Source organism: Malus sylvestris, chromosome 10, assembly GCF_916048215.2.
Source record: "Malus sylvestris chromosome 10, drMalSylv7.2, whole genome shotgun sequence".
NCBI lineage: Eukaryota > Viridiplantae > Streptophyta > Magnoliopsida > Rosales > Rosaceae > Malus > Malus sylvestris.
The window spans coordinates 10,577,484-10,594,316 of NC_062269.1; the positions used below are offsets into that span (position 1 = coordinate 10,577,484).

At 38.2% G+C, this 16,833-nt stretch overlaps 1 pseudogene; it reads left to right on the forward strand.

The window, feature by feature from the left end:
• The first annotated feature begins 5,031 nt into the window (after positions 1 to 5,031).
• Positions 5,032 to 12,439, forward strand: LOC126584223 (uncharacterized; annotated as a pseudogene).
• The last annotated feature ends 4,394 nt before the right edge of the window (positions 12,440 to 16,833 follow it).

Consider the following 16,833-nt stretch of genomic DNA (forward strand, 5'->3'; position numbering starts at 1 on the left):
TTCTATTTTAAAAAGGATATGGATTATCTGCACTCCTCATCCCATACCCTCCCTATGCCCAACATTTTATATTCCAATTGTTTTTTGTCTTATTATTTTTATAAAAAAATCATATAAAATGTTGACGTGGCTTAACTGTGACCACAGAATATATGAGTGCATGTGAAGGGTATGGGATGGGGAGGGCATACAATCCAAGTCCTTTTAAAAAAACCTGGACTTTTAACAATGGGATATCCATCATTATTTGGAAATAATGGTCTTCACCCTTTCAAAGGAGGGTAGGTGTGCCTCGCACGTAACCATTATCAAAGAGTTAATTTCGCCTAATCTTTCTTCATCTAGCTTAAAAAAAGCAATATTCAAGTTGGAAACTTATCAAAGAAATGATGTTAAGTGTTAGGGGTGAATATCCTAATCCAAATGAGCTTTATGCCCTTGGAAACAATTTTCTTAAGAGTAAATTGTAGTTATGGTCCCTTAACCTTAACTCAATTAGAGCAATGGTCCCTCAACTAAAAATTCATTATCATTGGTCCCTCAACTCATCAAAACGTGCAGCTATGGTCCCTCAACTAAAAATCCATTATCATTGGTCCCTCAACTTTAATTCAACTGGAGAAATGATCCATTAACTTTAACCCAATTGTAGCAATGATCCCTTAACTTTAACCCAATTGTAGTAATGATCCTTCTAACATAACTCGTTTTGACAAAAATTTTGACGTAGTTGACAAAAAGGACCATAATTACACACTTTGATGAGTTGAGGGACCCTAATTATATAAATGGTTATTCCAACATAACTTATTTTGACGAAATTTTGACGAAATCGAGACTTGGATAATAACCAGTCAACCTCGAAGCAGTGTTGTCTATCCAAACTAAAGGTGCTCCTTGATCGGCTAATTCTACAGCTCCAGTGCTATCTATCCAAACTGAAGATGTCGCCGGTTGCCTTCACAATGCTATTTATCCAAACTGAAGATATATTGGTAGAAAGAAAAGGGGGAGAAAATAAAATCTCAAGGTTGTTGAGAAGCTTTGCGCAAGGTAATTTGTGTGTTGATTTGAAGGGGTTTTAAATGATGCACTCTCTTCTCTATTTATAGTGTACCCCTTCATGGCCGAACTAGAAATGTATTTGAATTAGAATTCCTCAACCCAATCTGATTAGGTTTTGGCCAATCCTAGCTCCAATAGGATTTTGAATCAAGCTCCATAACGAACCAAATTCATCCCCTAATTCCAAGTATCATCAGCTTTAAGACTCCTTGTTGCACTAGGGTTCAACTGCCTCACATTTATCTAAACCAATCATTCTTGCAACAGGATTCAGCCAACCTTGACTGGACGACCCATAACAAGATTCTAGACAAATGCTACTAGGCTGAGAATGACTCTAAGCTTGGCCCAAAATAATATTTTGGGCCCAAACAGGTTGTAAAGTCGAATTGGGGTTGTAAAGTCGAGTCGAACTGAGTATCATTGTGCTTAAGCTTGGTTTGTTTTATATTTTCGAACTTGAGCTAAGCTTGGCTTGCTTCTTATATGAGCCGATCTTAAGCGAGCTTAAATTTTGGAGCCAGATACCAAGTTCAAACTGTTTCGAGCTATTTCTTATATAGCAAGTTGGTTCGATTGTAAAAAAAAAAAAAAAAAAAATTGCTCTTAGCCATGCATGTGAAAAATAACATATAGAAGGGATAAACAAGGAAACACAAAAGTTTCAAACGCATTGCTTTAAGGAAAAAAAATAAAAAATAAAAAATAAAAAATAAAAAATAAACCTTTTTTGTTTCCTCTTTTGATAGCTGAAACTCAGTGGGAGGCTAAACTATCGCATCTGTAGGGTCTATCGAACTGAAAGAATGCATAACACATAATGTCTTGAAAACAATCTAACTAAATTTGTCAATCAAACTTAAAAAGTTTTGAAATAGATACAAGCATGAAGAGCAATCAATAATTTGGCAAATAAGACTTTGACAGTACGCGTTTTTATTCAGCAACTTGAACTCCTTTTTACACTATTTCTATCAATAGAAAAACCCTTAGAACTAATCTTTTTATATGGTTAAAGAAAGAAAAAAAATATCCTTTTTAGTTTTTATTATATTGCTAATTAAATTAGTTGAACTTAAGCCTCCAAATATATATTGGACAGGAGTTGAGTACATGTATTGTTTTAATATATAAATATTATTAAGTGTCGAGCTTGACTGATTGAGTCGAGCTAGGGGTGGGCACGATCTGGTTCGACATGGTTCCACCCTCAAAATGGAACCGGAACAGAAAAATTTCAACGGTTCGGTTCGGTGCGGTTCCACTTAAATTTATTACTAAAATCGTACGGTTCGGTTCATGACGGTTCCAGTTCAGTTCATGCCGGTTTACGATTCTAACCAATTATATATATATATATATATATTTTTTTTTTTTTCCTTCTAATTTTCTACTTCTAATACCAAACACATATTTCAACCACAGATTCAAGTAAATTTGAGTTTCCACTACTAGATTTACGAGATTTGTGACCGGAAAATAAAAAGTGTGCATATAAATATAAATCAAAAGATAGAAAGGCTCATATCAAGACCAAAGTGTAGATCTTAAACTAAAACTAAAATGTACATAATGCATAATATACTGGAAAATAATGGAGAAAAATAATATAGGGGGAGAAAAGTGATTAAACAACAAAGAAGGGGGAGAGAAGTGAAGAAAAATATTAGGCTTATGCACATGATCTTCTTGGAAAAATGTCTTATTTATATAAAAAAATAATAACACAATAATTTATATTAAAAGTGGTTCGGTCTGGTTCCTCCGGTTCTTAATATTTCCAAACCGGAACTGTTTGAAATAGTTCGGTTCGGTTTGGTTTTTGTTCCGGTTTTGACTTTTTTGGTCAACACGGTTTTTTACGGTTTCTTTTTATCACGGTTCGATTCTGTTTTCCGGTTTGGCGGTTTTTATGCCCACCCCTAAGTCGAGCTCATGCGATCAAGTCTGTCTTGAACTGTTTCGTAAAAGCATTTGAGGTGCCAACGAGTTTTACGAGCCACACATGATAATGTTCAAGCTTGCTTTGTTTCTTAATCAAGCCAAACTAGGTTTGGCTTGATTCTTTCACAAACCAAGTTTCGACGAGCCAAACACGGACCAAACCCGATGTGAGCTTGAATTATTTTGAGCCGATTTACATCCATAATTTTATTGTACAAAAGTCACAATCGAAATTATTTAATTTAATTTGGAGACCGTTTAGTCATCTATAAATGTTGATTGTTGAACAAATGAATAGTTATCATAACAAGTAACATAGGATAAATTGTCAATTGTTAAATTCATATGGATGATTAAAAGAAATGAACGTTTTCTTTTGTAATGTTTGTACAGTAAAATAATGTCACGTCAATACAAAAGAAAAAATAAAAAATTTAGACCATATTAGAGCGCTTGTGTGTGACTAAGAAATAGCATCACTTGTGTATATTGGTATAGCAATGATTCACCGTCTAGTATTATGATTTAATAATATTATACTCCACTTATAAGCATGGTCTAAAATATCCATAATATCCCGATATTTCCATCGAAATTTCCGTGTTTTTGGACAACCGATATTTTTTTGGACTACCGATATTTCCGATATCATCGATATTTTAGACCTTGCTAAGTCACTCATGTATCTTACCATGCAATGTATAAAGTGTAAAATATTGTACTAATTTATTATATATAAATGATTATGGTGTGCTTAAACTTCTTTCATTAATTACTACATATTTTCTACACTCACAATGTTTGCCAGCTCGCTATATAATCAACTTAAATCAGTTATATCTATCATGCAATGCATTTCCTTCCAATTTTTTGTGATAAACTAATAGATAATTGACTAAATAAACATCCTGCAAAGTTTCAATAAAATTTCCAAGGTTTTCTTACAATTTCCGTGGTTTTTATTCAATTTTTATCGATATCGATAATATCTCGATATTTCCATCGAAATTTCCGTGTTTTTGGACTACCGATATTTCTGATATCATCGATATTTTATACCTTGCTTATAAGTTTGAAATCTTTCGGTACATTCAGTTCATATTATTAATAGCGAGTTCCCTCCTCTTTCGTGGGTTGCCAAGACTCCTTGCCCGAGGATGTGAGAGTATATCATTGTATAACAAACAAATAAAAAAATAAACTCGAATCATGATTAGATATCATGTCGGAGTCACATCACATGAGAAAACCTATCAAATGCATGCACATAATAGAAAAAGGAGCCTCGTCGGATTCTTTTCTTATAAATTCTAGGATTATGATCGTTCATCGTATATTGTGCGATTAGAAATTATTTAAAATTTAAAATTAAATATAAATAGTACCTAACAAAAACTAACCCACATGATTTATGATGAATGATCACAATCATAGGATCCCTAGGATCCTAGGAAAATGATCCGCCGTAGTTCATTTGCTCACAAAATAAATCAACAGGATCCTCTCCGCATCCTTTTTATAAGGATTCTGAGAATTCGTGAATCGTGTTCGTTCATCATACATCGTACAATCAGTATTTATCAAATAATGTTTATGTTTAATTTTAAATAAAAATATTAAAAATAATTTCTATCGCACAATATACCATTAAATAATAGAATTAACGGATTCTTAAAATCTTCACAAAAAAAATATTCGGCATCCGGATTCCAAAATAAATGATTCTGTCAGACTCTACTTGATTGAGAAACATATGTATTGGAAGCCTTCAAAAATCGTAGGGCTCCTAGTCACGTACTCCACCGTTCATTTCTTGTGAGTATGAAAATCATTTATCTGGTGGGAATTGTCATGATATTTTGGAGAGGATCCATTCCTCTTAATTCATCAAATTAGTGGATTCATATCATTGAAATTTAATTCAATAGCTATAAATAGGAGACCATTTTAAAAGTTATAATAACTTCAATTGTTTGATCAAATTTCATTAACATATTCATTGATTTGATGGATTAGAAGGAAATGATCAGAATATTTTATTCAGAATCGTTGTCATCACCAACCCCAACTGAAAATTACCATTTCTGCGTGGAGAGGTTACTCACCTCCCAAATTATCTGAGGAGTCGGAGTTTTCATAACATTAAACGTACGACTACAAGCATTGCTTTTGAATACCATTCAAACGTGAAGTCCCTTTGTGCCACTTAGCTCTCTTCTCTCTTCTTTTGGTAAGCATTTGTATTATCCTTAATGTTGTTGCTTAAAATATGTTATGTACCAATTTTTTTAAGCCAATAACTTGACAGGTGGGAATGACAAATTGAACTCTTCTATCATATTTGTTGGAAATTTGAGTCGTTTGAGTAGAAATTTCTTTGTCTCACATTGGCTATTCCCAAAAGCTTTAATCACTTTATAAGGCTTTGTCATTTATAGAAAGTAATTTGAGTAATAGGCATTGGAGAATAAAATTGGGCTTACCCTTTGGGTTGGGCTTTGGGGTACACTAATTAATTGGTAATTAATATATCATTAATTATATTTAATATATATAATTAATATATATTTAATTATTAAAAGATGGGCCTTGGGCTCTGAAAATTAAATTCTTTAATTAATTATTTTTAATTAATTTCGAATTTAATTAACTTAATTTTTATGAAAAGACTCATCATTTCAAATGAAGTCTGAGAGTTCATAAAGAATTCAGAGCAAAGCACCCCTTCTGAGAAGATGCTTTCCAACAGATGCATCTCTTCTTCATACCTGTTGCGAACAAGTTTAATCCCTCTATATATATATATATCCGTCTGCATGACATTTAAAGTACAAAAAAACAAAAATTTCCTTCTATAATCCATAGCATTCTTACTGAGAGTACCACAAGGAAATTCGCCAGAAGTTAAGTTTTCCAGTGCTGGAATTCTAACTTAGATCGTTGAATCCTGGTGAAGCAGACGTCCGTAGAACTACAAGCACTGAGTAGGGACGAAATTTCTGTTTCAAAGACATTGCGGTACGCAAGCCTCGATCTTCAAGTTGTTTGTTTTATATTTTTGTTTATTGATACTCTGTTAATTTTTTTTATATTTGCATTTATTGTCCAAGCTATACAGGATATGTATGAAGGAGCAAAGACTGCCGTAAGAACTCATGAAGGACAAACCGAAAGTTTTCCCATAACTGTAGGATTACATCAAGGCTCATCCTTAAGTCCTTACCTTTTTGCGTTGGTAATGGATGAGTTAACAGGACATATTCAAGATGATATTCCTTGGTGTATGCTTTTCGTAGACGATATAGTGTTGATAGATGAAACTCAGGAAGGGGTAAATGCAAAGCTTAACCTTTGGAGAGAAGTGTTGGAATCTAAAGGTCTTCGCCTAAGCCGATCAAAGACAGAATATATGGAGTGCAAGTTCAGTGCAAATGGAGGCCAAAACGAGTTAGGGGTGAGGATCGGAGATCAAGAAATACCAAAAAGCGACCGTTTTCGTTACCTAGGATCTATCTTGCAAAAGAATGGAGAATTAGATGGAGATCTCAACCATAGAATACAAGCTGGATGGATGAAGTAGAAGAGTGCATCCGGCGTGTTGTGTGACCGCCGTATGCCATTGAAGCTCAAGGGAAAATTTTATAGGACGGCAATAAGGTCGGCGATGCTGTATGGCACAGAATGTTGGGTGGTGAAGCATCAACACGTACACAAAATGGGTGTAGCAGAGATGAGGATGCTTCGTTGGATGTGTGGGCACACGAGAAAGGATAAGATTAGGAATGAGGATATCCGGGGTAAAGTAGGAGTAGCCGAAATTGAAGGAAAGATGAGAGAAAATCGGTTACGGTGGTTTGGACATGTGCAAAGAAGGCCTACTGACGCTCCGATTAAAAGATGCGACTATGGGACAGAGGTTCAGGGCCGAAGGGGTAGAGGAAGACCTAGGAAAACTTTGGAAGAGACCCTAAGAAAAGACTTAGAGTACTTGGATCTAACGGAGGACATGACACAGGACAGAACACAATGGCGTTCTAAGATTCATATAGCCGATCCCACTCAGTGACTTGGATTTTCCAAGTCTCCAACCGAGAAGTTTTCCTCACTCGGGAAATTAAGGGAACACTACCTCAACCTACATGCTCCACTCATAAAGCTTCAACATACAAGCTTCAACAAAAGAAAATTCAAAGAACTTAGCGAAGAAGGCTTTGGTGTATTTAACACAATACGTTGAAATAAAGGAAAGCTTATTTATTGATATCCCCGATAAGTTACAAATATGTACATATACTTGAGTCAAAATAAACAAACAAGAGGGAGCCTTCACAAAGGTTGCTTAAGAGAAGTCTCAGCAGTCGGTAGAGCCCCAGAAAGAGAAGGCACCGGAGGGGGATCATTCGGAGCCTCAGTACTGGACAGAACCCTAGAAGGATGAGGCATCAGAGGTTGATCATTTGGAGCTTCATTACGCGGTACAGCCCCAGAAGACGAAGGCAATAAATGCCTTTGGAACAAACCCACAAATCTCTGATGATCAAGTAAAACCTGACCATCAGATTCCTTCATCTGGTCAAGCTTCCTCTTCATGTTTGTAGCATAGTCATGTGCGAGCCGGTACAACTGTTTATTCTCATGCTTGAGCCCTCTAATCTCCTGTTTGAGACTCATCACTTCAGCCGCCAATGATTCAACTTGCCGGGTTCGAGCAAATAGACGTTGGGCCATATTAGACACAGAACCTACACACTGAACACTAAGAGCCAGAGAATCCTTAACAGCCAACTCATCAGACCGTTTGGAAAGTAGTCTGTTATCTTTGGGAGTGAGAAGGTTCCTGGCCACTATCGCAGCGGTCATATCATTCTTCATCACGAAATCCCCAACGGTAAGAGGACCAGTAGGGGAGACGAAAGATGGGCGCCATATGTTGTCTGGAGAAGGCGGGGCTGCCTCTTCAACAAGGTTCAAGTCAAAACGACGGTCGGAGGGGCCAGACATTTTCAAAGGTGTTGAAGAGAGAAGAGGTCGGACAAATCAAGACTTAGAAGTGCAAGAATGGAGCTTCTACTGGTGGATATTCAAGTGTGCTTTGGAACTTAATGTCAGCCCCTATAAAAATCTGCACTCGACGAAGCTTCAGAAATCGAAGAGGCGCCTGCTCAGAAATCGAAGAGGCGCCTGCTCAGAAATCGAAGAGGCGTTTGCTTTCTCAAAAGCTGGGCTGCTCAGAGACCATGAGGGTCGATCTCAGAAATCGAAGAGGCGTTTGCTTTCTCAAAAGCTGGGCTGCTCAAAGACGACGAAGGCCGACTCAGAAATTGAAGAGGCTTGCTTTTTCAAAAGCTGGGCTGCTCAGAGACCACGAGGGCCGATCTCAGAAATCGAAGAGGCACCTACCTTTCCAGCCTTGTCAGCACCTATCACACGCACACTCAGCTTTGCGGAAATTATGGGCATTCTGTCGAAGATTTCTGGCGAAGTAGAAAGCACATGAATCGTACTGTTCAATCACCCACTTCCCACACGCAACAGTAGCTCATGGGTACCACATATAACTTTGCCAAAGTTCTCTGACAAAGTTGAGACACGTGAAGCTTGCAGCTCCCACTACATCGCTCTGACCAAGAAGGGTAAAAGAATAGCAAAGAAACAACACTAACAAAGTTTAGACACATAAATTTTGAAGGTCTAGCTACCATATTATTACCCACAAGGGTAAAGGAACAGTACCACTGCTGGATAATTGGAAAGTCCCGGTGTGTCAACCTCTGTGCTTCGTGGCAAGGTAGACTAGCAAACATGCCCAACCTTTACTCACATTCGAGAAAACACTCCCAACAAGATTGCTTGCTCCAAAATCGAAGAGGCATCGCCCTCCGAATCTCGAGAGCCAGACTCCCAACATGATTACTTTCTCAAAAATCGAAGAGAGGGTAAAGGAACAGTACCACTGCTGGATAATTGGAAACTCCCTGTGTCAACCTCTGTGCTTCGTGGCAAGGTAGACTAGCAAACATGCCCAACCTTTACTCACATTCGAGAAAACACTCCTAACAAGATTGCTTGCTCCAAAATCGAAGAGGCACCGCCCTCCGAATCACGAGAGCCAGACTCCTAACATGATTACTTTCTCAAAAATCGAAGAGAGGGTAAAGGAACAGTACCACTGCTGGATAATTGGAAAGTCCCGGTGTGTCAACCTCTGTGCTTCGTGGCAAGGTAGACTAGCAAACATGCCCAACCTTTACTCACATTCGAGAAAACACTCCCAACAAGATTGCTTGCTCCAAAATCGAAGAGGCACCGCCCTCCGAATCTCGAGAGCCAGACTCCCAACATGATTACTTTCTCAAAAATCGAAGACACCGCTCTCCGAATCTCGAGAGCCAGACCTCCAGCAGGATTGCTTTCTCAAAAATCGAAGAGGCATCGTTCTCCGAATCTCGAAAGCCGGATCCCCGACAGGATTGCTTGTTCGAAAACCGAAGAGGCACCACTTTCCCAACTTCAAGAGCTGGATCCCCTTGGATAAAGCTTGTCTGTAATCTTCACACGTAACATCAACTTTCCAGATACCACAGACCACTTTTTCAAAGTGCTCTGACAGAGTTAAAACTTGTGAAGCTGGCAGCTCCCACTACCGTGCTATGACCAAGCAGGGTAAAGGAATAGCATTATTACTTGATGTTAGGGAGACTCCTATATATGTCGACCTCCATCCCCAACGGACAGGCAGACCTGCAAAAATGCTCAACCCTTCCTCTTATCTGAGAGGGCACTCCCAACGAAGCCTTTTTAAATATTCAGCTTTCTTTCCCCCCGATAATACCTCTGTAAACAAGCTATACTAGAGAAAGAATATCTCATATCATCGGGGTTAAAAGCAAGAGTATCCCATATCATGCTTTTTCCCTGTCTTTTCCTTTGGCCTTGTTCTTACCTGCAAGACAAGGAGAAAGAGAGCAATCAGTCAGCACTTGGAATCAAGCTTCCAGCCAGGAACTGACTGCCTGGAACCCCTTACCTGATTACTTACCTGGCATTGCTCTCGAGTACTCATCTTCAACATCTTATGCTTCTAGGGAAGATACCGCATCTGTCTGAGGAACAGACAGGGCAAGTGAGAAGGATACAAGGAAGCATGTGGAGACAAGCGTAACAGCACACGTGCCGATACATCCACTACTCTGTCAAAAGCAAAAGTATCCCATATCAGCAGGGTCGAACGTACTCTAGATTTGATGGACTTGTTTTGACCCTCAAATTCTTCAGTCGGCCTTATACTCTGGAGGAAACCAGAAAACCCTCCAGCCCAGTTCAAGAATTAGCATGTGGAAAGTTACTTCTTCAAAAGCAAAAGTATCCCATATCATCTCTTCTCATTTTTCTTCTCTTTATCCTTCATGCTGCCTGCAAGATAGGGAGAATGTGAACAATCAGCCGGAGCTCTGATTGCTTACCTTGTCTGTCACCTCTTTCAGCAGATCCCCTAGCTCGGCGACTTGGGGGACTCCTACTACATGGTTTGTATCGCGCTTGACCAAGCCTGAAACTACAAGTAAGCTTCAAGTGACATTGATACATTACCTTGTGCATCTCCACCAGTTACAGATACCACCCCTGGATGGAGGAAGAGTACTTTCAGAGAAGCTGCCACATCTACCTATGAGACAGATAAGGAAAGTCAAGACGATACCACACTCCGGTACTTAGAAGTTTCGTGGTTACGAGATCATTCTCCCACAATATTTCCTAATGTCATTTGTACTAAATCATTCACTTGTACTCACTAAAGGAGAGCTTGAACCTATGTACTTGTGTAAACCCTTCACAATTAATGAGAACTCCTCTATTCCGTAGACGTGGCCAATCTGGGTGAACCACGTACATCTTGTGTTTGCTTTCCTATCTCTATCCATTTATATACTTATCCACACTAATGACCGGAGCAATCTAGCGAAGATCACACAAAGTGACCGTTTTCGCTACCTAGGATCTATCTTGCAAGAGAACGGAGAATTAGATGGAGATCTCAACCATAGAATACAAGCTGGATGGATGAAGTGTAAGAGTGCATCCGGCGTGTTGTGTGACCGTCGTAGGCCACTGAAGCACAAGGGAAAATTTTATAGGACGGCAATAAGGCCAGCGATGTTGTATGGCACAGAATGTTGGGCGGTGAAGCATCAACACGTACACAAAATGGGTGTAGCGGAGATGAGGATGCTTCATGGGATGTATGGGCACACAAGAAAGGATAAGATTGGGAATGAGGATATCCGAGGTAAAGTAGGAGTAGCCAAAATTGAAGGAAATATGAGAAAAAATCGGTTCCGGTGGTTTGGACATGTGCAAAGAAGGCCTACTGACGCTCCGGTTCGAAAATGTGACTACGGGACAGAGGTTTAGGGCCGAAGGGGTAGAGGAAGACCTAGGAAAACTTTGGAAGAGACCCTAAGAAAAGACTTGAGTACTTGGATCTAACGGAGGACATGACACAAAACCGAGCGCAATGGCGTTCTAGGATTCATATAGCCGACCCCACTTAGTGGGAAAAGGCTTTGTTGTTGTTGTTGTTGTTGCATTTATTGTTTATTAGCATATATATTTAAATCACAGATTGTTGACTTAGAACCAACAATATTTACGTCGAAAATGTTCTTTTACTACAAAATAGTGTAATGTTTTCTTACTAACTTATATTGTTTAACCATGAATCCAAATATAGATTATAATAAGAATCAAAATAATCAACGGTCACAATTTGAGAACATAAGCATTTTATATATGTTATAATTTCTTAACAAAAGAACCAAATATTTCTCCATTAAATTTCTATATATCTAGATATTTGAATCAACATTTTAGAGCGTTAATAACATCATCCTTCATACTCTAATTGTGTTGTATGTGGTGTCATGTGACAGATAGAACAAGCCTTATTATTATTTGAACAGGATATAATCATTCAAAAGCGTGGGAAATTAATATAACTTTTGTTTCCTCTCTCTCTCTCTCTCTTTTTGGATCAGTTTGCTAAAACTATTGAATCAAGAGGAGGTGTAGGAGAATATTGGAAAACTGTTATGAATGAGCAATCTATGCCCCAAGCAATTGGAGGCCTCCTTGGTGATGTTCCTGATTCTACACCAAAAAAGAAAGCCTACGACTGCCATGAAAACATGATAAAACCATTCGTTGGGACTGAGGAATTTGAGCCAAGGCCCTATGTTTCATCGTACCATGATGGTGAAAGCAAAGCAGAGAACTCTACCAAAGACACTGACTCTCTCCCTAGCTAAGTCGCAGGCTTACCCTGACAAGAAGCCATTTGTTGCAAAAGAAGAGAAGCAGTCATCATTTAATGAAGATTTTGAGCCAAGGCCAAATGTTTCTGTTTACAATGACTAAGAGAAACATGAAGTGAATTCGTGCAAAATCTGGTCCTTTTTTAAAATATAATAAGCTTGTGGTTAGTGATAGCGAGCACTGTGATGTATGTTTTAGTTTATGTTGGAAATCTTTCCCACAGCTTCTATGTATCCTAAAATAAAAAGGCCATTGGTCATGAGAGAAGTGGTTTTATGACTGTAAGATATGTGTGGTTTGGTGTTTATGTGTCGAGCTAACTAAGTCATGAATGTAATTTGCCCCAAAATTAAGAAATAAATAGCTTTGGGCGCAATTCACTGTCGTATAGTGTCTCCTCCAAAGGAATAATCAAAATAAATTATGGACGAGGTGAGAGGATTCAACGGAAAACTAAATGGTAATGACCATCCAGCTGAAAACCTTTAGTATATACAACGGTTGGAAACAACATGGGGTCATTGTTTGCCCTTGACCTCAACAACCTAAAAAAACCCATGTATATTTGTTGTGTTTTGTATTTGACTCCTATAAACAGTTAAGACGTACCACGTCATCCTCCTACTTATTCTATTTTCTTCTATCATATTTGTCTTTTTTTTTCCTCTTCTTGTGTGTGACTCTATTGTGTGCGTCATGTGCTCGATGAAATACCTTAGTTGACAAGCCTTGACAGTCTTCAACATTACTCCACAGTATCGTGTATCCACCCTCGACAAGCTTCTACAAATAATAGTGGTTGTCGACATATGTTGGCATAAGCTTTCAGCATATGTTAGCAAGAATTGGCAGTGCCTACTAAGGTGCTTGACGAAATGGCCCAATCAAGCTTTTTTGGTTGATGTTATGATCCCATTATTTAAAAATCCTAACCCCGCCATTGAGTATATATCCAAGACTTCCGTTTCTCCTTGTGGGAGACATGATACTTTCAAGACGATTACAAATGCTTTACTAAGAATCGTTAGCTTGTTGTAAAATCGACGGTGGGTGCAGTGGAATAAATGAAACAAAACACAAAATTTACGAGGTTCCTCTACAATCAGTGTGACTGGAGTACGTCCTCAGGGCAACAATGCTGCTTTCATTATAATCTGAAATAATAAGAATACAAAGATAACTCTCTCTATTATCTCATCTCCTCTTCCTCTCTTTTCTCTCTTCCTCTTCCTTCCTCTCCTTTCTTTCTTTCTTTCTTTTCCTTCCTTTCTCTCCCGTGAACCTCATCACTTCATCTCCTCTTCTTCCTTTATATAAACAAAAGAAAGCACTATTCACTTTACAAATTTTCAACAAATGAATAGTGAAAAACTATGCATAAATAGTAACAAACTATTCATGTGGGCCATCCACATATTATTCACAACATAGCTGACATAATCATATAATTATTTGCTAGATTGTTGATGTTCATATGAAGAAAGTTGATGAGCAGTCCAATTACTTATAAGCACATGTAAGATCTTTTTTTTCTTCGATGTAAGATTCATAATCTCAATACGCCTCCTCACATGTGGCGAATTTTTCAATCTAACTCGTGAACAAGACAAATAGGTGACTTGGAGCACATATAGCTGTTAGGCTTCGCACATGAGACAATCAACTCTGATACCATGAAGAAAGTTGAGGTTCCACCATAAAATCAATTAGCAAAATGGGAAGTAGCCCTAATTACTTATAAACACATGCAAGATCCCTTCTTTCTTCAATATGGAATTCATAATCTCAACATCATGGCTTATCCTTTTCATCAACTACGTCAAAATTTTTGTCAAAACGAGTTATGTTAGAAGGACCATTGTTACAATTGGGTTAAAGTTAAGGAACCATTTCTCTAGTTGAATTAAAGTTGAGGAACCAATGGTAATAGATTTTTAGTTGAGAGACTATAGCTACACGTTTTGGTGAGTTAAGGGACCAATGGTAATGAATTTTTAGTTAAGAGACCATTGCTCCAATTGAATTAAAGTTAAGGGACTATAGCTACAATTTACACTAGTTTATAATACAACGTGATAGTGTCCATTTTCATGCAAAGTTAATTCTCACCGACCAAAAAAGGTATTTACAAAAGGAAATCCCTTGTTTTGGATTGTTGCTGTAAAGAACGATGCGGATGTTTTTGGATTATGGTCGTTAAGAACATTATAAGGGGCTTAATTATATCATGCGTGAAAAATTTATGTTAATGGCTGACATGGCACATGTGGGACCCAATATAATTAAATATTCCCAGCAACTCTAGCTGGTTCTCGCCGAACCATGTCCACCATTGCGAGGTCCGATTCCTCCCTCTGTCTGCAGCGCAGCTGTTGCCATGTCCACGACGTCGAGCCCAGTCGTGGTGTTGTTAGGGTCACCCAAGATTGAGTGAGCACCCTACTCCACTGCACCCTTCCTCCCTCCCTGCAAATCCAAACCACCACCATCCAAATTCCTGCAAATCTAAACAACCACCATCTTTTAAATAAATTTGAAAATGAAAAAAAGAACAGAGGAGATCGAACGATCTCCTTCCCCCTCTGACCCAATCCGGTAATCCCTTCCACACACCACCCTGCTTTCTTGATTACTCCCTCTGATTACTCCTACGTTTTTTTGTCTTTGGAAGAACCAAAACATGCAAGAAACCAACCCATGATTTCGACCTCTCTCTTTCCCTCCTTTTAGTCTCTCAAAGATTGTGTGTTTCTGCAAAACATGGTGGGGAAGATGGTGGCTTGGTGCTTGGGTTGGGTGTCCATAGGTCACAGCCTCTTAGGTGCTCACATGGCAACAGTTGCGCTGCAGGTGGAGGGAGGAATCGGACCTCGCAATGGTGGATGTGGTTCGGTGAGAACCAGCTGGAGTAGCTGGGAATATTTAATTATATTGGGTCCCACATGTGTCATGTCAGCCATTAACAGAAGTTTTGAAGGAAATTTAACGGAAGGACCACATTGATTTTCACCAGTAATAATCAGGGACTATATTGATTGATTTTTAATTTCAGGGACCACCTTAATTGGATGTGTTAATTTCAGAAACTATTTGTGATAAAAACCCTTATTTATATAAAAAAATGGACTAAATCCGTAATTTCTTGGTTTTTTATTATCAAAATTTATATATTAGTTTTATCTAATGAACTGCGTTTATTTGTCATTTTTGATGATCAACTATTTTGAATTTGAATGATTTTTTACAAAGTGACTTTTAAACGAGTACTAAAGATATAGAAGATTTTGGTCGTTGAAATCTATTAGAGGGTAGCTTTAAGAAGAATTTCCACAACTTAAGAAAGTTATGGACATTCTTAACGTAGAAAGCCTATTTTAATATACGTAATTATGATTTGTAGTTAAGAGAGACTCTCCTTTTGTGATGTCTTAGCTCTGTACGATCTTTCTTTTTGGTAAGTATATGTATCCCCTTCCTGGTTGCTTACGAAGTCATCAATAATTGAATTAAAGAGGTTAAGAACTTGATCAAGTCACCAGTTTTCTTATTTCCTTTGGCCAAATATGCACACCAAGTTTGTCGCCAACCTTGAAAGATTGGATTAGAGATCTCACTCATGTAGACCATGATCACAGATAGCCCACGTGAAAGAATAAAATATAGTACTAATTCTTCATTCCAACAACGCCATTATTCGAAGAAGAATAATTTACAAAAATATTCTTGTAAAAAAACCTAATTAGCCTATGTGGCGTGCAGGCTGAATAGCTAATAAACTAATTACGTTCTTCGGTTGAATGCGGAGCATGCCAACTCGTCAACCAAACTCGGCCGGGGAGTGAATGAATGTTAATGTGGCATTGGCCACGCTGACAACTTCTGAATCTTGTGACTGTGGTCAAGGAAGGAACACGTCTCGGCATTTGGGTTCTAGATCATGAAGACAAGGCTGCTAGTTTTGCAAAGTTCACAAATCGTCGGTACCAGACTGTAGGGGCACAAGTACTCGAAAGAGATGTGTGTATTGATTGTAAATATGGTTCGACTGTCTAAATGTCGAACTCTGAAATGCACTTGTGAGTATCCAATCATAAAATTAGCTCGGCTTTCAATGTGCTGAACGTTGTAACTTGGTAACACCTTACTTCGCCGAGAAGGCTAATAAGATGACCTCTTCCAACAAGGACTCAGGGAATCATTGCTGATCGAGACTTAAATAGATAACCAGTTGGTCTCGAAGTAGTGTTGTTTATCCAAACTGAAGGTGCTCCTCGGTCGGCTAATTCTAATGCTCTAGTATTGTTTATCCAAACTGAAGATGTTGTTGGTTGCCAACACAATACTATTTATCCAAACTAAAGATGTATTGGCAGAAAAAGGGTAAAATAAAAATATCTTGAAGTGTTTAAGGGGTTTCGCGTAGAGCGAGAGTTTACGCGTGAAAAATTTGTTTGTTTATTTAGAGGGGCTTTGAACGATGCACTCCCCCTATATTTATAGTAGTAATTCCCA